Source organism: Acomys russatus, chromosome 19 (genome assembly GCF_903995435.1).
Source record: "Acomys russatus chromosome 19, mAcoRus1.1, whole genome shotgun sequence".
NCBI classification, from domain to species: Eukaryota; Metazoa; Chordata; class Mammalia; order Rodentia; family Muridae; genus Acomys; species Acomys russatus.
In genome coordinates, this window is record NC_067155.1 from 61,799,907 (window position 1) to 61,827,017 (window position 27,111).

At 48.6% G+C, this 27,111-nt stretch overlaps 1 protein-coding gene across 2 annotated transcripts in view; it reads right to left on the reverse strand.

Annotated features, from left to right (window-relative positions):
• Coro1c (coronin 1C) overlaps nucleotides 1–26,215 on the reverse strand; it is a 74,119-nt gene extending 47,904 nt beyond the window's left edge. The window contains exons 1-2 of one of the 2 annotated variants that reach the window (XM_051161695.1): nucleotides 26,094–26,207; nucleotides 25,203–25,400 (exon numbers count right to left, since the gene is read on the reverse strand). The gene's annotated coding sequence lies outside the window, so the exon portion shown is untranslated. Of the gene's footprint in view, nucleotides 1–25,202; nucleotides 25,401–26,093 lie in introns of both variants that reach the window. The other variant, XM_051161694.1, reaches the window with a different exon arrangement.
• Nucleotides 26,216–27,111: the final 896 nt, after the last annotated feature.

The following is a 27,111-nucleotide window of genomic DNA, read 5'->3' on the forward strand; positions in this document are numbered from 1 at the left end:
GAGAAAGAACGCTTGCTGCACAAGCCTAGTGACCTGAGTGGTCCCCACAACACATGCAAAAATGGAAGGAGAGACCCAACTCCACAGTGTTGTCCTCTGGTCTCTCCACATGTGCCCACATAGACACACATAATGTAACACATACACAAACAACAATAACAACCACATTTTAAAAAAAATATGGGAACCAAAGCCAGTCACGGGGGAAGGAGTGTCAACACATGATGCTGCAACAGCTGGGCAGCCGTGAAGGAAGCAAACCAGAAGATGATGTCAAATGGGCCGAGGGCTCCCAGAAGAAAACAGCAACACAGCGCCCTGGCCCCGGATGGCAAAAGTAGATTAAGTATGACACTACAGGCAACAGAAGAGAACACACTGACACCTTCAAGGCCTGCGCGAGGGCTCAGCAAGACGAAGGAAAACTGACTTCTCCAAGTTGGCCTCTGTCTCCACATGTGCACCCTGGCACATACATCATATCAAACACATACCAGCTAATAAATAAAATACACACAGACATCTGTTGCAAACCTAGTCTGGTAAGGCACTGACTCGTATCTAAAACATATAAAGGACTGTTAAAAAAAAAGGATGGGGGGGGGGGGAGACAACTTAAAATCTTACTTAAAAATGAACTTGCTAGGCATGGTACCACAACTCAGAAGTCAGGAGGTAGAGGCAGGAAGACGAGGGATTCAGAGCCAGCCCACACTACAAGAGACCTTGCTTTTGCCTAGCACATGTAAGAAAGAGCCTGGGTGTAACATCAATACTATTCCCTACATGGACTAAAGGTCCTAACTGTCCACTGCCCACTATTAGCTGTTTGGGAAGTGAGAGCCAAGCCCTCCTTTGCCCAGCGTGGTGAACCCAACAGAGAAGTGCTGATGGAAGTGCAGGCTGCTCTGGACCTCCACGGTGTCGGGCGGGTTGGGCTTTGGAAGACCATACAGTTCCTTATATTCTGAAAGAGTTACCTCCTGGCCCAGCTCGAGAGAACTGAAACAAGTAGTTAAAATCCCTGCAGTGATGGGAGACAGTACCAGAGTGCCGCTGTTACTGCACAGATGGGTAAAACGCTGTCACCTAGAGAAGAGCTTGAAGAGACCTTGGCAGCGAGCGGTACAGTAATGAAAGGTGCTACAGAGCCTAGGTCCCTTTGTATGGAGCCTGAACTGGGCTAATGTAAACAGAGGTTTGGGGGCTGTGTGGGGTAAGAGCTAAAGACAAAGGGCAGGAGGCTCTTTCTTTCTTTCTTTGGTTTTTCAAGACAGGGTTTCTCTGTGTAGCCTTGGCTGTCCTGGACTCGCTTTGTAGACCAGGCTGGCCTTGAACTCACAGAGATCCACCTGCCTCTGCCTCTGCCTCCTGAGTGCTGGGATTAAAGGTGTGCGCCAGCACATCCGGCTTCCACCTCTGTTTTTAAACAGAGAAAAATGTGGAAACTATTCCAAAGACTAGAACTCCTTCCAAGAGCCACCAGTGTTGACAAGTAGCATTCATAGTTCACTTGGAAAGCTAAGATGTTGAAAATAAAATAAATAAATATCTTGCCGAATTTGAATTTTTAAAAATGTATCTTATCTCAGAGTGATTGAACAATGAACCAGAAAACTAAAATGTTTTTATGTATGAAAAATAATCAATGAATAGTCATGCACAAGGAGGTAAGGTGCAATCCTAAATGCCCTGCCAGAGATGCACGCTCAGGAGGCCTGTCAAGTGTGAGCTCTCCCACCTGCACAGCACCTCTCTTTGCAAAGACTGAGACCATCTCAGCAAGAAGAGGGCAGTGAGCCAGACATGGTAGAAACTGAGGCAAGGTGGCCAGAATTTAAGGTCAGCCTGGGATCAGAAGCAAGACTCTTAAAAATAAAAAAAATCAACAAACGGTAGGCCAGCAAAGAAGAGCTGGGTCAGCAGAGCCCTTGGCATGTAAGGAACAGGACCCAAAACTGCTGAAGAAGAGCTGGCCATGACAGCACACCTGTGGTCCCAGTGCTAGGCCAAGATTGATGGCACACCTGTGGTCCCAGCACTAGGGAGCAATGGCTGGTCAGCCCCTGGACCCAGGAGTTTGTAAAATAAAAAATGGCAGGGAACAACACCCAAGGTTGACTCTGTGTGGCCTCCCTGAAAACACACGTGCACCTGTACACGTACATGTGCACCCGCACACATATACACCAAAACAATTTAACATGATGGCATAGTTAAGCATTAAGCAAATCAAGAAAACATGCAACAGATTTCACAACAAATCCCAATCAGCAAGAGGCAATGCAAATATGTCTTTTAATGTTCACGAAATGTAGCTGGGCGTGGCGGTGCATGCCTTTAATCCCAGCATTTGAGAGGCAGAGGCAGGTGTCTAGCCTGGTCTACACAAGGTACTATAGTGAGGCCCTGGTCTCAGCCTTCCCACCAACACTTACATAATGTAAGAACTACAAATCTAGCCTAATATCCTACGAGATGCAATTTACTACTCTGCCTTAGTTCCAGCAAGGCTGACAGCATACTTCAGTGGCTTCATACAGACAGAAAGCCAGGGGTGGTGACCCATGCACGTCATCAGCTAGCCAATAGGCTAAGGGAGAAGTAGTTTGTGTTTGAGGCCACCCTGGGCTACACAGCACAGATGTAACAGTGGCTACAGTGGAAGAGGAAGGAACCTCAATTGAGAAAATGCCCCCAGAAGATAGGGCCGTATGCAAGTGGGTGGGGCCACTGCTGGGCAGGTGGCCCTGGGTTCCTAAGAAAGTTGGCTGAGCAAGGCAGTGAGCAGCACGCCCCCCCCCATGGTCTCTGCCTCCAGGACCCTGCCCTGACCCCTTGATGAGGAAGGATGTGGAAGTGCAGGCCAAATAAGCCCCTGCCTCCCACTCACTTTGGGTCACGGCGTTTCCTCACAGCAACAGCAATAGTGACCCTGACTAGGACGCCTGAACAGCCCAGCAGAGAGGAAGCTTGAGGCCTCGGCCGACACTAGATGCCCCTGTGGGGCTGGCACGAACCTCAGAAACACGGCCATTTGTCTCTCTGCCCTGATTTCCAGGTAATGCCAAAGCCAAGAGAGCTTTTACGCAGCAATCTAGGCTTTCGTTTTGTTTCTTAGACGGGGCCTCTCTACGTACCCCAGGCTAGACTTCAACTTGCAATCTTCCTGCTCCAGCTTCCCAAGTGCTGGAATTCCAGGCCTGTGCTGTTATCCTCCATCATAGCAAGAGGATACATCGCTGCTTTTGAGTCCAATAAACAAAGCCTAAGCCAGGCATGGTGGCGCACGCCTTTAATCCCAGCACTCCGGAGGCAGAGGCAGGAGGATCACTGTGAGTTTGAGGACAGCCTGGTCTACAAAGCAAGTCTAGGACAGCCAAGGCTACACAACAGACCCTGTCTCGCAAAAACCGAGAGGGGGTGGGGTGGGGTGGGGAATATATACAGATAAGATAGAGTTGTTTGTTACACTGCAGTGGCACAAAATAAACTGTACTCAAGACACCTGAGTAAATGTTTCTCTACTTCTTAGTCTATCTCCACTAATCTCATTTTTAAAAATGGGCTGGAGAGATGGCTCAGAAGTTAAAAGTACTGTCTGTTCTTCCAAAGGTCCTGAGTTCAATTCCCAGCAATCACATGGTGGTTCACAACTATCTATAGTGAGATCTGGTGCCTTCTTCTGGTGTTCAAGTGTACATGTGGACAGAAAGCTGTATAAGTAATAATTTTTTTAAAAAGACCACCATCTCGACATTTTCCTGTTTGAGAAGTTGACTGTTTAAAGATTCATGCAGATGTCTTTTCTATGGTGCATAGGAAAGGAAACATATCCTGTGAGAGACGCAGGAAAACCCCTATTAGCAGAATCCCACTAGCAGCTTTGCAGATGCCATCCCAGTGTGAGGAATTCACAGTGGGCCTCCAACACTCCCTCAGCAGCGGAGACACGGAGCCTCCAGAGCCACCATGAGGAAAAGGCCATTCCCCCAGAAGCTGCTGTTTTTATGACAGGCACTTTTCAAATATTTTAAAGAACAGTACGGGGTTAAGTGATGGCTCAGCAGTTAAGAGCACTGGCTTCTCTCCCAGAGAACCTGGGTTGGCTCCCAGCAACCAAATAATGGCTCCCAATTGTCTATAGTCTCTAGTCCAGGGACCCAATGCCATCGGTATACAAATGGTACAAAGACATATATGTAGGCCAAACATGTAAGGACAAATTTTGGAAATAAACTAAAAAGAATAGTAAGATAGCAGCTGAGGTGAATGTCTTAAACACAGTCTGCTTTAAGAAGTGAGAATGTAAGTACAACACCCACCTACATAGAACAGTCACAAGAGTGGATCAGCAAAGCAGACACAGGAGATTCCAGCACCACAGTTCTTCAATCTGTCCATCAGTGATGCTCGAAGAATCCTAACAGACCACACAACTTCACTGCACTTGACACTATGTGTAGTAGCTCACACTTTCAATCCCAGCACTCCAGACACAGGCAGTTTTCTGTGAGTTCATGGGCCGTCCTGGTCTACAAAGCAAGTTCCAAGCCAGTCAGAGCCACACAGTGAGACTCAGTTTCAAAAACAAACAAGGAAATAGGATCTGCCTAATTTAATATATATTTTATGTGTATGGGTGTTTTGTCTTCATGTCTGTCTGTGTACCTCTTGCACGCCTGGTGCCTGGAGTCAGAAGAGGATGTCAGATCCCCTGCAGCTGTAGTTACAGACGGTTGCAAGCCACTATGTGGGTGTTGGGAATCAAACCCAGGTCCTTTGCAAGCCCAACAAGTGCTCTTAATAATAAAAACTATTTTAGAGAGATGACCACTTGCACAGCAAAAGTCACACACAGCCAGATGTGCTGAGCCACAGCTGGGGGAGGGGTGGTAAGGGGCTTTCTGATCTACACGTCTGGACTTGCTGAGGGTAGTCCTGCTAGAAACTGTTAGCTACTTGACGAAGAGACTGCAAGTACAGGAGAGGTTCAGTGAATGTTCAACCTACCCTGTGACAAAAGCCCCACTCAGGAAAGTCTCCAAGCAACTTCTCCTCAACCACAGGACAGACTGGCAAACCTGGGGCATGTTTCAATTCCATAGCCCCGAACAACCTGGTTCTAAAATGTTTCTAGAGATAAAGAGACAAGGAAAATAGAATTAAACTTGAGGGGCCAGGCCTGGGCCACAGGAAGCCTAAGGTGGATTGACTCCAGGCTCTGCATTTTTCAGCCTCTCTGAGAGACCATGCAACTGGCCCAGAGAGAAAGAATTCCTGACAGCCACAGTGACCCAGAGCCACAAAGGATGGGCTTTCTCAGCACTGACTTCGTTATCACACATCCCTTCTGCTTCTCATAGTCAGCATACAACAATCCTCAGAGCCATTCGACGGGTCGATGCCTCAACAGCCACAGCTACACAGGCTGGCTATGTGACTTAAATATGAAACTACGATGGGTTACTCAGGAGGCAGAGGCAGGCGGATCGCTGTGAGTTCGAGGCCAGCCTGGTCTACAAAGTGAGTCCAGGACAGCCAAGGCTACACAGAGAAACCCTGTCTCGGAAAAACAAAAGAAAAAAAGAATGTAAACGCCAGAATGCAGAAGTGATTCTGCATGAACTATACTGAGATAAAGCCACACCCAAGGAGTTAATCCTCACTTCTGACACTGCGTTCAACTGTCTGAAATCATGGAATGATCATAAAGCACTAGAAACAGGCACGCACATACATGTGTGCACACAGACACATGTGCTAGTGCACACATCCATCAAAAACGCAATCCCTAAAGACAAAATAGTGCTGATGGCGCTCTACACATTTTGGAGCTTTCTAGAACTTTCTTTTTCGTTTTGTTTTTCAAGACAGGATTTCTCCATGTAGCCTTGGTTGTCCTGGACTTGCTTTGTAGACCAGGCTGGCCTCAAACTCACAGCACTTCACCTGCCTCGGCCTCCCTGAGTGCTGGGATTAAAGGCATGCGCCACCATGTCCAGCTTAGAACTTTCATGTTTTACAACTTGAACTCACTTTCAGAAAAGTTAGAGACTACCTAAAATGAAACATTGCTGAAAATTGAGAGTAGAATAACATCATGCAAATGCCTGCTCCACATCATCCTGACAAGAAAGGGGCCATGGGTAATATGAACATAAAGCAACCTCACACATGTATCCAGAGACCCTCTGAAACACAAACGCACCATGACAGACACCAAGAGTCAGCTAAGGAGAGATGCATAACAAAGACAAACAGTGATTCTGCCCTTATTCAAGCAGGATGCTAGGGGACAGCCCTAGCTTTCCAGCATCATAAGCGTGTACATGAAGAGTGTGTGTGTGTGTGTGTGTGTGTGTGTGTGTGTGTGTGTGTGTGTGTGTGTTCAAGACAGGCCTTCTCTGTGTAACCCTGGCTGTCTGGCTGTCCTGGACTGGCTTTGTAGACCAGGCTGGCCTTGAACAACAGTGACCACCTGCCTCTGCCTCCCCATGTGGGTTACAGGCGTGCGCTGCTACACCCAGCTCAGAAGGATACTTGCTGCAGAGCTAACTTGCAGAGATGCTTGCTTAGACTCTCTCCTAATCCTCTGCTCATTGCCGGCATCTTTACAATAACAACTGCTTCTCCCTGTCCCTGAGCTCTGAAGGACGAGCCGTCCCAGTGAAGAGAGTTCAGGTTCTCCCTGCAGCAGAGCGCAGCTCGGCAACCAGGGACCACCCATGGCTGCAGGCATCTCCCAGAGGCCTCCGGACAGAGCCAAAGGAGTCCCAGAGGGCTCAGGCTGAGTGCAGAACTTCTGCAGACAGGAACAGCCCAGCGTGTTTCAACACACTCCTGCTATACTGATGACCTACTTTTCTTATCAACAAAGGAGAAGGGGGAAAAAGACTGTCCAAACTTGCTAAGTTTGTTTTTCACTACTTACTCAGTGGCGTTTCTCTTGCAATAAAATTATAATAATTCTTTGGAAACTTTATTGTCTCAAGAAATGAAATTAAGGCTGGAGAGATGGCTCAGTGGTTAAGAGCACTGGCTGCTTTTCCAGAGGTCGTGAGTTCAATTCACAGCAACTACATGGTGGCTCACAACTATCTGTAATGGGATCTGATGCCTTCTTCTGGGTGTGTGTGAAGACAGATTACTCATATACATAAAATAAATAAATCTCTAAAAAAAATAAAAAAAAAAAAAAAAAGAAAGAAAAAGAAAAAGAAATGAAATCAGCCAGGTATGGTGGCGCACGCCTTTAATCACAGCATTCGGGAGGCAAAGGCAGGCGGATCGCTGTGAGTTTGAGGCCAGCCTGGTCTACAAAGTCACTTCAGGACTGTCAGGGCTACATAGAGAGACCCTGTCTCAGAAAAAAAAGAAGAAGAAAAAAAAAAAGAAAGAAAGAAATGAAATGACTGGATTCCTGATCTGAATAGTAATATAAAATAAGAAGGCATGTTTGTGAAGAACCCTCTAAGAGGGCTGGGGAGACGGCTCAGTGGTTAAGAGCATTGTCTGCTTCTTCCAGGTCCTGAGTTCAATTCCCAGCAACCACATGGTGGCTCACCACCATCTGTAATGAGATCTGGTGCCCTCTTCTGGACTGCAGGCACACATGCAGGCAGAACATTGTATATGTAATAAATAAACCTAAAAAAAAAAAAAAGAACCTCTAAGAGCAGTGACACATGCCTATGATTCCAGTACTCAGGAGGCAGAGGCAGGCGGATCTCTGTGAGTTCGAGGCCAGCCTGGTCTACAAAGTGAGTCCAGGACAGGCAAGGCTACACAGAGAAACCCTGTCTCAAAATACAAAAACAAAAACAAACAAGCAAACAAAAGAGCCCCCTCTAATACTAGCCATAGATACAACTAGCAACATCACAAAACAAAATGAAGCCAGGCATGACCCTGGGCCCAGGATGCTAAGGCAGGAAGGCTGGGTTAGGCCTACCCAGCAATGCAGTCAGACACTGCACTTCTTAAAGCCACAGCTTCAGTTGAGGACTCTGGTGTCTTCTCTAGTAGCCTATACACGCAGGGATGCATGAACACACACTCATGAGGATGTGTCACAGGAAGCTGCAGGTGCTGACGAGAAACTATGGTTCTGGCGACAGACAAGTTCACCCTGGCTGTCACCTATAAACTATAAACTGGGGAAGGGAACCGAACTGTTTCTTTATCATTATGCAAAGCCCAAGTCTACAACTCTGACCATCACTGGGACTCAGCTCACTCCTCCCTGGGAAAACATGCATGAGCCACTGAGAACAAACTCATCTCTAATATCACAGGGCTGCACACACGACACACACAAACGTGAGCTCTGAGCAGGTCCTTACTCTTTCGTCCATCTCTTAACTCCTTAGCAAGAACTTAAGCCCCAGCCATGTGCCTGGACCGCACTGGACACTGCAGGAGACTGACAAGCACCTGCTGCCACACAACTCCACACAGGGCACAAGTGAGCTGCACGGGAGGAGGACAGCAGCACAGGGTCTGCATCAAGGGCCAGGCACCCTGAAGCCTGAGGATGGTAGCCGGGAACAGAGGAGGCAGTAAGACATCAGCACGCTTGAGTCACACAAGGTCTAGGCCAGGTTAAAGATTTCACCTTTACCTGCAAAACTCTGGGAGCACATGAGCGCTCGCTCTCGGCTCTCTCTCTCTCTCCCTCTCACACACACACACACACACACACACACACACACACACTCCACTGTTGAAGTCTGGTGTATGACAGCATCACTTTGGCATTTTAAAAGCTGCCCTGAATGCAGCTGGAGGACAGGCACGCAGGCAGGACCCCTGAGCACCCAGGGACGCACTGTCTAGGCCAGCAATGACAGTGTCAGAAGAACCAGGGCAAAGGGTGGAGTCAGAAGACTTGCTGCCAGCTGGATTTCAAACACCTTATTTGATAAGAAGGGCATTAAAATTGATCCTCACACTTAAAAATTATCTGTGTGACTGCAGAGGCATGTGTGCTACTGCACATGAATGGAGGTCAAAGGACTGGGGGAGCTGGTTTCTCCTTCCACCTGTGGACTCTGAAGACTGGACTCAGTGGCCAGGCCTGCATGGCAAGCACTTTTACCCAGTGAGCTGTCGCACTTCAGATCCATGCAGCCAGATGGCTGTTGTGCACTCCTGCCCAAAGCAAGAGCCGAGGACGGCTGACCTCCCACCTCGGCAGCTGCTGAGGGCCCGTCTCATAGAGGCCAGGTGCACAGAGCCAGCACCAAAACCCTTTTCAGAATGGTAAGGGGATTTGCTGCTGAGGGCTACACTGTAGCTCAGAGGTGAAAAGCTTAGCCTGTGGAAAGCCCCAGGCTCAGCAGTAAACAATAACCTGCCTCCCCCAATGCACACACACACACACACACACACACACACACACACACACATACACATACACACACACACACACACACACACGCATAGTGTTTTGCTTGAAATAGTGTATTGAAAGGAAATAAACTGGGGAGGCTACTTGAAAATAAAATTAAGTATGGGTGTGGGTGGTGGCGCGCACCTTTAATCCCAGCACTCGGGAAGCAAAAGCAGGCAGAACTTTGAATTTGAGTCCAGCCTGGTCTACAGAGCAAGTTCAGGCTACACAGAGAAACCTTGCCTCAAAGAAAAAAAGAAAGAAGAGATTGGGGGATTTTCAGGAAAGTGGCTCTTACAATCCCTGCCCTAAAGAGGGTTATATGGCAAAAATAACAATATTAGTACCCTCTCAACAATTTAAGAAGTTGCAAGAATGTAACTCTCTGGGGGAAATGAGTTACTCCAAATACTGCACAGCTACACAATTCTTAAGAATGTCTGAGTCTCTGGGCATGGTGGCTCAAGCCTGTAATCACAGCACTTGGGAAGCAGAGGCAGGTGGATTGATGTGAGTTCAAGGCCAGCCTGGTCTACTGAGCAAGTCCAGGACAGCCAAGATAACACTGAGAACCCCTATCTCAAAAAACTAAAAAAAAAAAAAAAAAAGTCTGAGCCCCCAGACTCAGGCAGAGGCAATCAGTCGTGGTGGGGCACGCCTTTAATCCCAGGCGGAGGCAGAGGCAAGTGGATCTGTAGAAATGGCTCAGGGGTTAAGAGCACTTGCTGTTCTTACAGAGGACCCAGGTTCAATTCCCAGCACCCACATGATGGCTCACAATCATATCTTACTCCAGTGGCACCCTCTTCTGGCAGGCACACTTCTGGTGTACAGATATATAAGTTAAAATAAACATTAAAAATACGAAGAAGGGGGCTGGAGAGATGGCTCAGCGGTTAAGAGCACTGACTGCTCTTCCAGAGGTCCTGACTGAGTTCAATTCCCAGCAACCACATGATGGCTTGCAACCATCTATCTATATAATGTGATCTTATGCCCTCTTCTGGCCTGCAAGGGTACAAACAGGTAGACGACTGTATACATAATAAATAAATAAATAAATAAATCTTTAAAAAGAAAAAAATATGAAGAAGAGGAGGAGGAGAAGGAGCAGGAGGAGGAGGTGGAAGAGGAAGAGGAGGAAGAGGAGAAGGAGGAAGAGGAAGAGGAGGAGGAGGAAGAAACGGCTCCATCAGTAAAGTACTCGCCAGGCAAGGATTCTGGACATGAATCTGATCTCGGTTCCCAAGCCAATACCATGCACAAGGTGGGCCTCCAATCTCAGCTCTGTGGTGGAGGAGCAGAGGGATCCCCGAGACTCACTGGCCAGCCCATCTAGCCAAACCAGTGTCAGTTCAGTGAGACCTAGCACCAAAAGATAGGCAGTGATGGCACAGATGTGTCAACCTCTAGGTACCGCCCCCCAGCATGTGTGTGTGCTCACCGGCCACAGCTATGAAGACTACTCCCTAGCGGGGCGAGGTGCTACATGCAGCCTATAACCTCAGCACTCCAGGGGCCAAAGCCACACAGTGAGTGTGAGGCTAGCCTAGGCTACAGAGTAAGCCAAGCAAGGGGCTGGGAAGATGAACACCTGTTCTAGGACAATGCTGGCATGGGTTCCAATCTCCAGCACCCACATAGAACCTGGGGGTGGCTGCACAAGCCTGGACCCCAGTACTGTGGGACTGAAACAGGCAGGTCCTGAGTATCTCTGGCCAGCAGGCTTAGCTGAAATGGCAGCTTCTGGTTCAGGGAGGACCGTGTCTGGAGGCAGTAATGCAGAGACTGAGGAAGAGTCCCAACACCTCTCCAGCCTCCACTCATGGATATGCACACTCCCCACTAATGACAATATTCTGAATTTATTCAAGAACTCAACCTAGAAAACTTGCAATAACCAAATGTGGACTGGCGAGATGGCTGAGTGAGAGTAAAGCTGCTTGTGGTTACACCTAATAACCTGAGTCCCTGAGTTCCACCTCCCAGCCCCATGGTAGGAAATTGTCCTCTGAGCTCCATAGATGTCCAATGGACCCTGAACTAAATAAATTAATATAGGAAGCTGGGTTTTTAATTTTTAACGAAAATACAAGTGAGTCTCTACTCACAAGAATGGCACGCAATTACTCCATTGCTCGACTCACCTTGATCAAGTGTCGGCTGGTGCAGGCTGGGTTATCCTGAAGAACAAAATACTTCTAACATGCTTGACCTCCAAGAAACGCATCAAGAAACGCAGACTATAACTGCTCCCCTTCTCCAACTAGAAACCAACTCCCACTTCACTTAGTATTTAATTTTTACTACTTTAATCCAAAAAGTAATTACTTGGTGCGGGCAGAGGGACCACTGACAAGCACCACAGACTGGCTTCTGCCTTTGTTAGCATCATGTGTAAACGTACTCATTGGTTTTATCTGTTTGTTGTTTTTGTTTCTGAGAAAGGGTCTCACTCCATAGCCAGACTGACCTCAAAATGACAGCAATCCTCCAGCCCCTGCCTTCTAGGTGCTAAGAGTGCAGGGTGAGCCACTATTCCAGGCTACTGTATGTAATTTACATTCTCCTCAGCCAAGCACAATGAGTGAAGGCAGATCCTAATATCAGAATCTGAACAGACCCAGCCACTCTGCACTGCTCTAGACCAAGCCAGAACCACCACACACCCTCGGACATGGCCACCAACACCGACTCTTCCTTCAGGCTCACACATGCACAGCCACAGGCAAAGAACACGCATGCATGTGGTCTACAGAAGCTGTGACGTGCCCTTAATGTCTCATCAGGCCCTGAATCCTGACACTCCAGATGCAGAGACAGGAGGGTCTCTGTGGGCTCAAAGCCATCCTGGTCTATATAAGGAGCTATAGGACAGCCAGGACTACACAGAGAGACTCTGTCTCAAAAAACAAAACAAGCGGGGCAGTGGGGGCGCACACCTTTCATCCCAGCACTGGGAGGCAGAGCAAGGCATATCCCTGAGTTATAGGCCAGCCTGGTCTGTAGATGAGTTCCAGGACAGGCAGGACTTGAAAATTAATTATTTAATTAAAAACAAGAAAACTCCTTTTGTACACTTTCAAAGTAAGCCAAAACATTAAGCTGTAACAAACCTTGTAAACAGAAAGCCACTTAACTGTGCCAGGAAAAACCAAGTCCCTGACCCTTCCCACATCATGGTACGTCTGAATACAGCTTACAAACAACTGGCCAAAGCCTCCACTCGGGAAGTGCCATCTCCCAAGTCTGACATGAGCCTCCACTCGGGAAGTGCCATCTCCCAAGTCTGACATGAGCCTCCACTCGGGAAGTGCCATCTCCCAAGTCTGACATGAGCCTCCACTCGGGAAGTGCCATCTCCCAAGTCTGACATAAGCAGTGACTTTTTGGTATGTGTTTTTACAAAGGAGCAGAAAGCCAGTAAGAGAATACAGTCCCTCTGGCCATTGCAAGCTTGTAACAGTTAGCACCCAGCCGTAATCCTCTTCCCAAAGGTCACAGGCGCCTTCCCACTCTGGTCCCCAAATGGAGGAGGGAAAAGAGGGAGGAAGAGGAAGCCAGGAGCATTCTGAGAACACCAGCAGATTCACTCTTACAGGGAGGCGGGCTCCTTCCCTTCCAGCTGCTGAGGCATCCTCATGTGGGTTCAGCCTGAGCCCACCAATTCAACTGTTCTCCTGAAACCTTGTTACCCTGAACACCAGTAGTTCAGAGAGAAATCTGAAGGAAGGAAATTGCTTTTCAAAATTACTGGGCTGGAGAGATGGCCCAGCTGTTAAGAGCATGCACTGCTCTTGCAGACAGGCTGAGTTCGATTCCCAGCACCCACTTTGGGCAGCTCACACCCACCTGTAACTCCAGCTACAAGGATATGACATCTCCAGTCTCTGTAAATCTCAGCACCTGACACACACACTTATTAAAAATAAAGTACAGCCAGGCAGTGGTGTATGCCTGGCGGTGCATACCTTTATTCCAACACTTGGGAAGCAGAGGCAGGCAGACCTTTGTGCGTTCAAGGCCAGCCTGGTCTACAGAGCAAGATTAGGCCAGCCAGGACACAGAAAAACCCTGACTTGGAGTGAGGACCACAAAAAAACCAAAAAACCTCTTTTTAAACAATTGTTAGAGTGAGGCTAGGCATGTAGATCAACTGGTGGACTATTTGCCTAGCACAAAGCCCAGAATTTGACCATCAACACTTCATAAATGCTCATTTATATCTCAGCACTCAGCAAACAGACATGATGGTCGTATGTTCGTGGTCACCATTCCCCACAGGGCATCCGTGAGTGGAATGACACACCGCCTGTAGCTGTCATGACAACAGGACACTGTTTAGTCTGAGCCATTTGCTGGGCTCCTGCAACTCAGAGGTCAGCTGAACCAGGGGAGTAGGAGCTTCAGAGGAAGATGAAGGCAGACGAAGACCTTGGAAGGCCAGTGTAAGCATGGGCGCCGCTCAGCCAAGGCAGGGCACCTCTCAGGGACCGGAGCACTGCTCCTACCTCTCTTCCACAGGAGTCTTAGCCAGCGAGACCCAGAATTCCACTAGCACCATTAACAGGTCTCTCACACACAACTTATAATGCTGAGTCTAGATTTTAAAGGCCACCAGCGCTCCAAGTGCCTGGGTTCTCTGTACTACAATTAGTCATGAGTTGAAGAGGGCCTGCAAACATGTCCTCCAGAGAGAGAGCCCATCTGGGTTCAGGGCCATTCAGGACTCCTCAGGTTACAGCTAGTTCTTACGTAGCTCAGCCTAGGGCATTCAAGACCCCCTCACACTCAAGTGGCAGTCTTAGGGAAAACTAATAAAACCGAGTCTTCCAACTTCCTGCTGAAGCTTTGCCATAAACACAGGAGAAAACCCAGGGCTGCCACCCTGCTCCCAAGAGACGGACAGCCCAGACAGCCCAGAGGAAAGGCGCTTGTCCTGAGAGCTTATGACCTGAGCTTAATCTCCAGAACCAAGTAGAGATGGAAGGAGACAACCAGTTCCACAAAGCTGTCCTGTACTCTATACCTAAGCCACAGCACACATACCTACTACATACACACCATGCACCCACACACACACAGTAGACCTAAGAACAGTCAACACATCTTACAAGCATCACGCAGAGAGCAGCAGCCTGCCCTTGTTGGCTCCTGCAATCAATCCTCTTGCTTGCCAAGAAAAACTAAAATGACAGTGTTAAGCTAAAGATACTACTGACCACAAAATGAGCTCAGCGGCTCCCTCGTAACGTGACTGTTCTCATAAACCCTAAGTTTCGTTCTCAGCTCCAGGGATCATCCTTGGTGAGCGAACACACACGAACACATACACACACGTGTATATATATACACACACACACATGTTTTGTAAAGTAAAATTTGAAATTCTTCTGCTTAATGGAGACAAAATTTTATGTAAAAACATACCAATATCACTCTAAAGGGTTTATGTCATTTACTTACTTACTTACTTACTTATTTGCTTACTTAACTTTTTGGTTTTTCGAAACATGGTTTCTTTAATAGCCCTGGCCATCCTGGACTCATTTTATAGACCAGGCTGTCCTGGAACTCAATGAGATTAAAGGGGTGCACCACCGAGATCTACACCCTTTACTTCTTAAATACAGAAATTTCACTTGAAATAGCCCTGGCCCAGGGTTGGAGAGATGGCTCAGAGGTTAAGAGCACTGTCTGTTCTTCCAGAGGTCCTGAGTTCAATTCCCAGCAACCACATGGTGGCTCACAGCCATCTATAATGAAATCTGGTACCCTCTTCTGGCGGTTCACATGCACGCCAAACACTGTATAAATAATAAATAAATCATTAAAAAAAAAAAAAAAAAAAAGCCCTGGCCCTAGTTCTATGGGGCTTGGGTACTTAGTAAATTTCTAGAAATAATATGAGATGTATTTACTTTTATTTTATGTGCATGAATATTTTGTCTGCACGTGTATCTGTGTCCTATATGCTTGCCTAGTGCCCTTGGAGGTCAGAAGAGGCTTCAGGACCCCTGGAACTTGTGTTACATACAGTTGTGAGCCACCCTGTGGGAGCTGGGAATCAAACCCACTCTGCAAGTGCTTTCCAAGCCACTCCAGCCCTAGCTATTTAATATGTGTAAGGAAGAAACACTTAGTTCTAGAAAAGGTAAATGTGTGTGTGTGCGTGCGTGTGTGTGCGTGTGTGTGCGTGCGTGTGTGCGCGCGTGTGTGCGCGCGTGCGTGCGTGCGTGCGTGCGTGTGTGCGTGTGTGTGTCTGTGTGTGTGCGTGTGTCTGAGGCCCTGGACACTCCCACTCCACTCCTTCCTTTAATATAATTGATCATATGTATTTGTCTTCCTTGCTATGTTAGGAAAATGAAGCTCACAGCCCAAGAATCAGGTTATATAAAAATACTGCATATAAATAGCAGATATAAATAATGACCAAATGATCTCAAGTTTGGTCCAAAATGAATATTTGGGTATACACTTATTACAAATGTTTAAGTAGAGTTTTTTTTCTTAAATTTGAGATACATTGCTTTTAACATCTTTTTCTTTGTAGGCATTACAAATGTTAATAAAGTCTTATTTTTTTCCTAATGTATGTTAAAGTGACGACTGAAATAAAAAGAAAGTAAAATATAAAAATACAAATAATTTTTAAAGTAGCTCTCTTTGCTGACTGTTGATGACAGCTCGGGCTCCTGTGTCCCCAGACATCACTTGGGCAGCGTGCATTTTTATAGGAATAAATCAGTCTCAGTTCTTTACCTCCCTAAGAATGAAAGGAATTAGAATCTTTAACTGGGAAAGAATGTTGACGGCTATGAAAAGGAATTTAAGTGTGTCTCATGTGAGGTAAGCAAATAATGATTAACCCTTCTTCTTCAGGAGAGCTGCCTCCAAACTCTGTCAGCACACACCGAATGCCAAAAGCAGACGACAGCCCCAAGACTCCTCCCTCAACCCACCACCAAACTCATCCCAGAAACAACTACAGCTCTGTTCACTGGAGAAAGGGCCTCAGCAGTGTCAGCACCTGGGGACTCAGTTCCTCAGTGTGGCACAAGCAGCGCTGGTGCACCACACCGCACGTGACTTGACTAAAGCAGGCTGGCCTAGCCGCCTGGAAACAGAACAGCCCCAGGAAGAAGCACGATGCTCACTGGTCCAGCAAGAGCCACAAGTGCCGTCCCCAACAAAACCCAGTTTAACTAACTCTAAAACATTCAAACAAGGCCAGGCGCACAAACCTTTAATCCCAGCACTCGGAAGGCAGAGCCAGATGGATCACTGTGAGTTCGAGGCCAGCCTGGTCTACAAAGCGAGTCCAAGACAGCCAGGGCTACACAGAGAAATCCTGTCTCAAAAAACCAAACAAAGCAAACAAAAACATTAAAGTAAAACTGTGATCATGGTGGATCATAACTGAAAAAAATAAAAGTGAGGAACGCAGTCCTCAAGCCCCAGCACCATTAACTTATTCATATAAAAATGCACACCGCCCAAGTGATGTCTGGGGACCCAGGAGCCCGAGCTGTCATCAGCATTCAGCAGAGGGATCTACTTGGCCAGGTGCACACCTGTCACCCTAGCACTCCAAAGGCTGAAGGCGATCTCTAGCTCAAGGCTATCCTAGACTACAGGACAAGTGCCTGGCCAGCCTAGGCAATACAACAAGACTCTGTCACACACAAAAACTAGGAAGTGAAGTCTACCAAATCTTATCCAAGACCTGCCACACTGCCACATTTCCCCAGCAGGCATCCAGAGTCCTGAAAACATGGACCAGTCACCAATGTTTTCACGCAGGCACAGCCAGAATGTGTGAGAAGAGCGCGTGGCAGCGGCTGCAGTGACAGCCCTGTGCCTGGTCTCAGTTTGTAGGTCTGGCAGAAGCCCAGGGTGGAAGTCAGGAGAAGGGAGACACAAACTGGGTCACACTTAAAACTGGCATGGCCACATTATAAAAAGGAAGCTGTTTTTAACATAAGGACTCATACTGTACTACACACCCATCTTACCTTCAAGCTATAAATGAAACAGAGGACAGATGGCTCCCTGCTCTTGGGCAACTGAGTCCTGAAGGCTCCTGTGAGCAGTCATTAGGATGCTCCAAGCTGGCAGCTGGATTCAGAGGTGCCTCCCAGGCAACAGAAAGAGCACTCTTAACCCCTAAATGCGGCTTGAGGCTGCAAGACATACCATTCACAGTTTGTAACTGGAAATGCTTGTTTTTATCATTTTTCCTTTTTCTTTCCTTTTGTTCTTTCTTTTCTCCCTTGGTCTGTTGAAATAGAGTCTATCAGCCGGGCGTGGTGGCGCACGCCTTTAATCCCAGCACTCGGGAGGCAGAGGCAGGCGGATCGCTGTGAGTTCGAGGCCAGCCTGGTCTACAAAGTGAGTCCAGGATGCCCAAGGCTACAACAGAGAAACCCTGTCTTGAAAAACCAAAAAAAAAAAAAAGAAATAGAGTCTATCCACATAGCTCTGGCTCTCTTGGAACTGACTGTGTAGACCAGGCTGGCCTCAAACTCACAGAGATCCACCTGTCTCTGCCTCCCAAGTGCTGGGATTAAAGGTGTGCGCCACCATGTCCAGCTCTTTTGAGTGTTTAAATGTAAGTTTCTGTACGCATGCCCAGAGGCCAAAGGTGCCTGATCCCTAGAGAGGGAGTTACGAGCCTATGAGCTGTCCACTGTGGGTGCTGGGAACTGAACGCAGGACCCCTGCTAAAGCAGTACACACTCTTAACCACTGAGCCATTTCTTCAGCCGCTGACTCAGTTTTATAAACAGATGATTACATGTGTTGTCCTACAGCAAACGGCACTGACAATTACACCCTGAGCCTCCCGCGAGCCAGTCCAGCACACTACCCCAGGGCTTCACTGAGCCTTGGGTGGAGCTGTGAAGTACAGAGTGGAAGGCAGGCATGGCGGTGCACACCTACAATGCCAGCACTCAGCAGAGGGAAGCAGAGACCCCAACAGGCCAGAGGGGCGCTTCTCCTGCCCCAAACCCTGACCAGTCTGCTATCTGGAGCTCAGTCCTTGTCCTTAAAACTAACAGACTGAGCCGGGCGTGGTGGCGCACGCTTTTAATCCCAGCACTTGGGAGGCAGAGGCAGGCGGATCGCTGTGAGTTCAAGGCCAGCCTGGTCTACAAAGTGAGTCCAGGACAACCAAGGCTACACAGACAAACCCTGTCTCGAAACCTCCCCCCCCCAAAAAATAATTAAAAAAAAAAAACTAACAGACGGACAGCCAAAGTGAACACAAGTGTAAAGCCGAAACTAGGGACACACGTTTCAACAGGCAACTCCAGAGAGGTGTAAACCACAGCCTCACTCTCAGCACCTCCCCTCCGAAAACTAAACATTCTCCCCTCTTCAGAGGCTGAACTTGAATTCAATGTCTAAAATGCTCAGGCCAGGGGCTGGAGAGATGACTCACACAGGGGCATAGGATGTGGCTCTTCAGAGTCCAGTTCCTAAAGCCCATGTCAGGGTGCTCACAACTGCCTGTATCTCCAGCTCCAGGGGACTGCATGTCTCCGGCTTCCATGGCCATCATCCCGCGCACGTCCGCGCGCACGCGCACACACACACAGGTTCAAGAGGGATGGAGGACCCATCACCTTAGTTCACTGAACCTCTTCTCCACTGCTATCACTGATGTCTTTCTCCCCCTATCCCCAAGACAGAGTTTCTCTGTGTAGCCTTGGCTGTCCTGGCCTCACTTTGTAGACCAGGCTGGCCTCGAACTCACAGAGACCCACCTGCCTCCCTGGGATTAAAGGCGTGCACCACCACACCCAGCTAGAACTGCCTTCTTTACCACCCTGCTACTGCCGTGAATGAAAGAAAATGTGCCCCCAACTGGCTTCTCCTTTTACAGACAGTAAGTGCAATGCTGTTCATCAGAGCATCAGAAAGGAGCTTAGCTAACAAACACTCCAGTCAGGTCCTGCGGGAGACACATGAAACCATAAGCACTCGGGAGGCAGAGGCCGGTGGGTCTCTGTGAGTTCCAGGACAGTCAGGGCTACATAGTGAGATCCTGTCTCAAAACAAATAAGTATGTCACCTTATACTCAGGTCTACTCACTCCTGAGTCCACCACAGTCACAGGTGCTACCACTGACCAGCGCCATCAAGGCCAGCCTGTGTGCATCTATGAGCTCAACCATATCAAACCATTTGCCCTCCTGAAAAGGCTGTGTCCCTATCGTTAGGGTTCATCAGAGAGATGGAGCCAGACAAGTATGCCCAGGCCTCGGGGAAAGGTCTCAGATTCAGTTGGGTTTGTTTGTTTGGTTGGTTGGTTGGTTGGTTTTTCTTTTTTTGGTTTTTCAAGACAGGGTCTCTCTGTGTAGTCTTGGCTGTCTGGACTCACTTAATAGACCAGGCTAGCCTCGAACTCACAGCAATCCACCTGCCTCTGCCTCCCGAGTGCTGGGATTAAAGGTGTGCGCCACCACGCCAGGCTTCAGCTTCAGTTTTACAACTGGGCACTTTTGCCAGAATGGAGGGTGGGGGGAACTGCCCATCCCTCACGCTTTCTATAAATGTAATAAAGATGTCAGCAGTCAGGAGCCCACTGTCTTCAGGATGGTCCCTGCTAACTTCTATAAACTGTCATTCACCCAGTAAATACCCAGTGGGCACTGGTGACTAAGCTATGAACAAGAAGGCAGAACCTCTGTCTACCTCCCACGAGCTCATCTTTGCGTTCTGCCTCCACTGGGAAGACAGCTTTCACGGCAGCTGCTTGAATCAGGTCTAGATCCTTGTAGCAGACAGCAGTGATAAACTATGACATCGGAGGGCAGGAGCAAGTCGTCAAGGAGTCAAACCTCCCAAAGGACAAGAAGGATCCAGAAAGCAGGAGGGAGTGAAGTAATGAGCACCTCAGGAGGCCTGAGACCCGACAGTCAGGGAGTGGCCTGGAGACAGGGGAGAAGCAGTGCAAGACAAGGCAGGCTGCCATCAGAAACTATTTCCACCCACAGTCACACTCACAGGTCTGGAGCTGGCAGCACAGCTCAGCTGTTGAAGACAGTCACAACACAAACCTGCAAGTCAGAGATGGAGCTCCAGAACCCACATAAAGCTGGAAGCTGTCCTCTGCGGCATATGTGCCCACATATGTACATCCTTCATGCGCACACGCACGCACGCGCACACACCCCCACACACACTCCATTCACATACACGAGCATCATTCACACACACACCCTTCACGTGCACACGGTATCACTCATGAACACACACTCACCATATATGCACATCAAATGAAATGAAAAATAAATCTGACTTATTCTGGAGAGTGAGCAGCTACAAGATTTGAAAAGCAACCCTTTCGCTCGATAGTCCTCTCAAAGTGAGTTCGTTCAGTTCTTTCCCCAACCCCTCACATGTGGCTTTTCACTCACAGAACCAAAATGCCAGAGCAGGTGGGAGGTGGAGGCCAGCCTGGGGTAGAGTGAAACCTGATGCAAAATAAAGAGAAAGAGAAAGAAAAGAAAACAACAAACTAGACAGATAAAAGTGTGATTTACCATCTAGGTGAGCAATTTCTAGTTTGCAAGAAGTGACTACTTATAGAAACTTAGTTTTGTGCTTCAATGGATGCTACGACAAAAAACCAACTCACAAATGGGAAAGGAAACGGTATGTCATATAACTGAAGGGTGTTTATAAAAATAACTCTTAAAAGCCGGGCAGAGTGGCACACATTTTTAATCCCAGCACTCGGGAAGTAGAGGCAGATGGATTGCTGTGAGTTCAAGACCTGGTCTACAAAGTGAGTCAGGGGCAGCCAGGACTGTTACACAGAGAAACACTATCTCAGGGGAAACAAAAAAAAACAAAACAACAACAACAACAACAAATCTCTTGGGCTGGAGAGCTGGCTCAGTGGTTAAGTAGTGCTACCTGCTCTTCAGAGGTCTTCAGTTCAATTCCCAGCAACCACGTGGTGGTCACAGCCCTCTACACTGGAATCTGACGCCCTCTTCTGGCCTGTGAACGCACATGCAGCTAAAGCACTCACACATACTAAAGAAACAAATCACTCTTTAAAAGCCTCTTAACATTGTTTTCCATGTTTACCTAATTAAAAAAAAAAAATCAGTGAAAAAATGTTTTTCCTTTTAAAAATTCAAATATAATTTCTATTTTAGAAACAGGCAAAGCATCTAAATAGACAGGTCTCCACAAAAGACATGCAAGGCCCACTGATCTCATGAACCAATGCTTGCTATCACCTGTACAACAGACACCAGACCCACAAGGTACTACTCCACAGAGGATGGCAGGAGACAGCAAGTGTTCACCATGAGGACGCACAGAAACCACAGTCTTCACTCACCATGGGATAAAAGCGCCAGCCACTGCAGCTGCTCTGGAACACACAATGGCAATTCCTCTAGTTAACAAAGGCTCACCAGATAACCAGCAACTCCACTCTCGAGTCAATATTCCAGAGAAAAGAAATGCATTTCTCTCATGAGTGCATACAGCAGACTTCCTTGTAGTAACTAGCCCAAAAGGTGAACATCCAAATACCCATTAGCTGTGAATGAGGAAACAAAATGTGCTATGTCCATACAATGAAATAACAGTTTAAGCATAAAAAGAATATTCTGGGACTGGAGAGATGGCTCAGAGGTTAGGAGCACTGGTGGTTGTTCTTCCAGAGGACCTAAGTTCAATTCGCAGCACCTACACAGCAGCTCACAGCTGTCTGTAACTTCAGTTCTAGAGGAAATGATACCCTCACACAGACATACATTCAGGCAAAGGACCAATGCATATAAAAAATAAAATAAAAGTTTTTTTTTAAGAAAAAAAAAAAAAAGCTTTTTTTTTAAAAACTAAAAAAAAAAAAAAAAAAGAGCCGGGCATGGTGGCACAAGCCTTTAATCCCAACACTCAGGAGGAAGAGGCAGGCGGGTTGCTGTGAGTTCAAGGCCAGTCTAGTCTACAAAGCGAGTCCAGGACAATCAAGGCTACACAGAGAAACCCTGTCTTGGAAAATAAAAATAAAGAACATTCCATATGTGCTACAGAATACACAAATCTTTTTTTAAGATTTTTTTTTTAAGAACCAGACATGCTGGCGCATGCTTTTAATCCCAACACTTGGGAGGCAGAGGCAGGCAGATCGATGAAAGTTCAAGGCCAGCCTGGTCTATAAAGTGAGTTCAGGACAGCCAAAAGTAACACGGAGTAACCTTGTCTTGAAAAAACAAAAAAACAAAAAAAAAACGGATTTTTTTTTTTTTTTTTAATTTTATGTGCACTGGTGTTTTGCCTGCATCTATGTCCTGGAGTTGGAGCTAGAGACAGTTGTGAGCTGTCATGTGGGTAGTAGGAATTGAAGCCGGGGAAAATGCTAAATGAAGTGAGAAACAACAGACCTCATACTGAATGTTCCTTACGTAGTATGTCCAAGGGCAGGAGTCGCACAGAGGAGAGCAGTGGTTGCCTGACTGGGCAGGGAGAGGACTGATAGGAAACTGCTAATGCACACGGCCTCCTCTCTTGGGGCGATGAAATACTTTAAACTGAGTGCAGCGGTTAAACGGCTGCGACAACACCACACTCTGGTGAGCTGTACACCTCAGAGGACCTAAAGCGCATGCTATGTGAGTTATAGTTCAGCAAAGCCGCTATAAAACAAAAAAGAAGCCACTGTGCGCGGTCAGAGTGCTAAGCAGGTGCTAAGATGGTAGCGAATCTTGTTTGTGAACTTCAGAGAGGCTCAACTAGGGCAACGAAAACCCAAGAGATTCCATTACTCAACATCTAGGTCCGAGGCCATGCTGAAATATTCATGAAGAATTCCATGTTTTAATACAGAAGGCCATCTCTAGTTTAAAAGACACAGGCAAGCACCACGAGAGTTCTGAGAACTCAGAGACCGGCTGACAGAGGAAAGCCATCTAATACAACACAAGCCCAAGAGCCACACTGGTCAAAAGGCTGCAAATGAAAGCAGCTCTCACTGTGCCACGCCCAGGAGAGGTCAGGCTCTTCAATTACTATGTTTCTAAAGCACCAGTTTGTGACATATCAAAATATGAAATGAATATTGTGCCTTCCTAAAGACTTGAGTCTTCCAAGCCCCACTTATTTGGCTAAGAAACTAGTAACATCATTTCAAACATTCTATCACATAAGGATTTGAGCAACTCCCCACACAGCTGCAGTGAATCCCACAAGTAATGCTTAAAAATGGTATTTAACAGTCCGGAGTCTAATCCTAAATTATACATAGACACAAATATGGATTAGCATGATCTAGTCAAAGTAACACATAACCATGGAGACTTTACTACTGCCAGCAGTAGATTTATGATAAAAAATTCATGACACTTGGAGGCTGGAGAGATGGCTCAGTGGTTAAGAGCACTTGTGGCTCTTGCAGAGGCCACAGGTTCAGTTCTCAGCAACCATGCAGGTAGCTTGCAACCCTCTGTAACTGCAGCCCCAGGACTCCCACGGCTCAGGCCTCCAAGGGTGCACTTACTGTACATGCACATACCCACCACACACACATAACTTAAATAATAATATAAAATCTTTTAAACCCAGCCTGGACTACAGAGGGAGTTCCAGGACAGCCAGAGCTGTGTTATACAGAGAAACCCTGTCTCGAAAAACCAAAACAAACAAACATACAAAAACAAAAACAAAAAACTAAAAACAAAATCTTTTAAACCCATCAGGCTTCAATGTACTGTCCACAACTAAAACATCACACACACACACACACACACACACACACACACACACACAGAAAGCATGTTCCTGCTTCTTTAAAAAGTGTGTCTTTTCTATCAAGTCTGTTTGTGTGACTGCCATCTACCAAAGACGGGGCACTTGTAGACCTATGATACAAGGCAATTCTGCTTTACCTCATTTTTTTTCCTATTTATATATTCAGTCTTAGTTAAAGTTACTATTGCTGTAATGAAATACCATGACCAACCAAAGCAGCTTGGGGAGGAAAGGGTTTATTCGGCTCACATTTCCACCTCACGGTTAATCATCAAAGGAAGTCAGGACAGGAACTCACACAGGGCAGGAACCTGAGGGCAGGAGCTGATGCAGAGGCCGTGGAGGGTGCTGCTCACTGGCTTGCTCAGCCTGTTTTCTTATAGAACCCAGGAGTACCAGCCCAGGGGTGGCCCCACCCACAATGAGCTGGGCCCTCTCCCATGAATCACTAATTAAGAAAATGCCCCACGGGCTTTTCCTACATCTTATGGAGACGTTTTCTCAATTGAGGCTTCCTCCTCTCTGATGACTCTAGCTGGTGTCAAGTTGACAGAAAACTGTCCAGTACAATAGGCCACCTCTTAGATTGGAAGTTTTAAGGCCAGACTGTCCAGGCAAACACTACCGACTATAAAACACACCTCCAAGTCTCCCTAGGTCAGCCTTCTAACCTACGCAGAGCCAAGCACTTAACGGCCTTTACCCTCTCTCCAGCTTTTCCAAAGACTGATGAGCCACCTATTTGCCTTTGGACTGAACAGGCGGCAGGAAGCAACTGCTTGTATTTAATCATGTCCCTCCCTGCCTCTGCCGGCAAGCCCTAGTGTCAGGGATCTGCCAGACAAGGACAATGAGATGCATTATTATTTAGGGTGACTAAGAGCTTCATAAGTACTGTTTTAGAATATAATCCCGGCAAGGACGGCCACTGTACGGGGGCACAATATTTTGTGCCAACCATTTCCAAAACTAAACATATGTGGCACTGTGTATAAACACACTCTGCGGTCAATTCTTTTTAAATGCTCACAGGAAGGGAAGGCCTTAGATCTTGCAATCCTGGGAGAGATGAACAACTTGCAATTTGCTTCTCACACTGAATCCCACGACCGAAATGTGTAGAGCAAGCCGTTCCGACACCACAAAACAAGGGCAGCCTACATGAACGCCAAATATAGGATGTGATTCTAAACCACGACGGAGCGAAGCCTGCATTTCCTTTTCCAGCCTGTAAAAAAAAAAAACCCTTTGAACACTCCCAAAAAAGGACGTTGGGGCCGGCACCTCCCTCCGGGAGGAAGCCCCTTTCTTCTCGGCAAGCCCTGCAGCCGGGCCACTTCCCCCAGCGCATTCTCATCACTGGAGAGACAGGGCTGCTGTGCGTACGCCCGCCGGGGAACCGGCGGCGGAACGGAGCTGGGCTGGGCGTCCCCACCCTCCACATCTGATGTCATCCTAGCCGTCTCGGCGCGGCTGAGCCCCACCTGCCCCGCGGGTCACTAGGTTCCGCACCGGGACTCCCTACAGGGTTCGTCCCCCGCACCTCCGGCCACGCCGCTGCAGCCTGCCCCCCGCCCCAGGTCTTCAGGGTCCGGGAGGCCATGCACCCCGAGCCAGGCGGAGCCCCGCACACCCGGCCCGGCGCACCCAGCCCCACGCGAGCGCTCGGCCCCGGCCTTCCCCGGTAGCCCGTGGCCACCGCCTTACGGCTAACCTGACCCGAGGCCCGGCGCCCTCTGCCCGCAGACGGCCATTCCCCGGCCGCAGCGCCGGGCCACGCGCGTGCGCCCCGCACACCCAGCGCCGCCGGCTCCTGTCAGCCCGGAGCTTCACACGCGGGCCCCCGGGAAGGAGGCCCGCCCGCCCTCCCGCCTGCCCCGGCTCGCTCCCGAGCCGCCCCGCCTGAGCGCGCGCCGCTTACCCGAGCCCGGGTGCCTGAGGCGCCGCCGAAGTCCCAGCTGCAATGCCCCGCGAAGCCTCCAACCGCTGCCGCCTCCCGCCTGGCACTGAGCGCCGCGCGGGGGAGGGGCGCGGGCGCCGCTGCCCAGGCCTCCCTCGCGCAGGCCCCGCCCCCGCGCCGCGCCGCGCCCAACCAGCACCGCAGGACCGCGCCTCGCCACGCCCACTTCCGGAAGGTCTGGGTTAGGCGCCCGGCGCTCCTTAGAGCGCCCCCTATGGGTGAAGCGGGGAAGCGCAGGGGCGCTCCGAGCACACACCCGCTTTCCGGGGCCCTTGAATGGCCGGGTGGCCACGCCCACGAGCTCCCTCGAGCCCCACCCAGATCTTCAGAACTTGAGCGGGCGTCCTTAAGCCCCGCCCACTGCCCTGCGGAGCCTCCCTAGGAGCTTGGTCGCTTGAGCGCCGCACCGCGCACCGCAAACCTAGCCTCCCCCAGTCCAGCGCCACAAATCCCCACTCGGATTTCCTGAAGCCCCGGGGAACCTATAATCATCCTATCCTCTGCACCCAGCCCAGGGCCTGCAGGCCCCGCCCCAATTTCTCAGAAGCCACGCCTCCACCAGGGCCGGTTCACGCCTTTCACCCACGCTCTCTCCCTTCCACTGCTATCCCGAGTCACACAACCCAGGGCAGGGTGGCGGCCCGTGGGCTGGGCCACACCTACCAGAGAGAGCTAATGACTCCTCTCCTCAGGTGAGGAAGTCAAGGGTGCTAGGATTCCAGTGCTAGACCCAGGGGGCAGAGCCCTCACCTCTTTGGGTGGGGGCTTCCTAATCTTGAGTGGGAGGTTATCACGTAACAATTCAAAAGCCCGTTCAGAAATTTCGAGCTTTGAAAATACCAAGATTTAAGGAAACCGAGTCCGGGGAACTGGGCCAGCAGAGGGGTTGGGCGATGTATTTCTCAAAGCAAGGCATCGCTACAGTTCACTGGGGGATGAATTTTGTTTTAGCCTCAGAAATGTCTGAGAATCTGGGGTC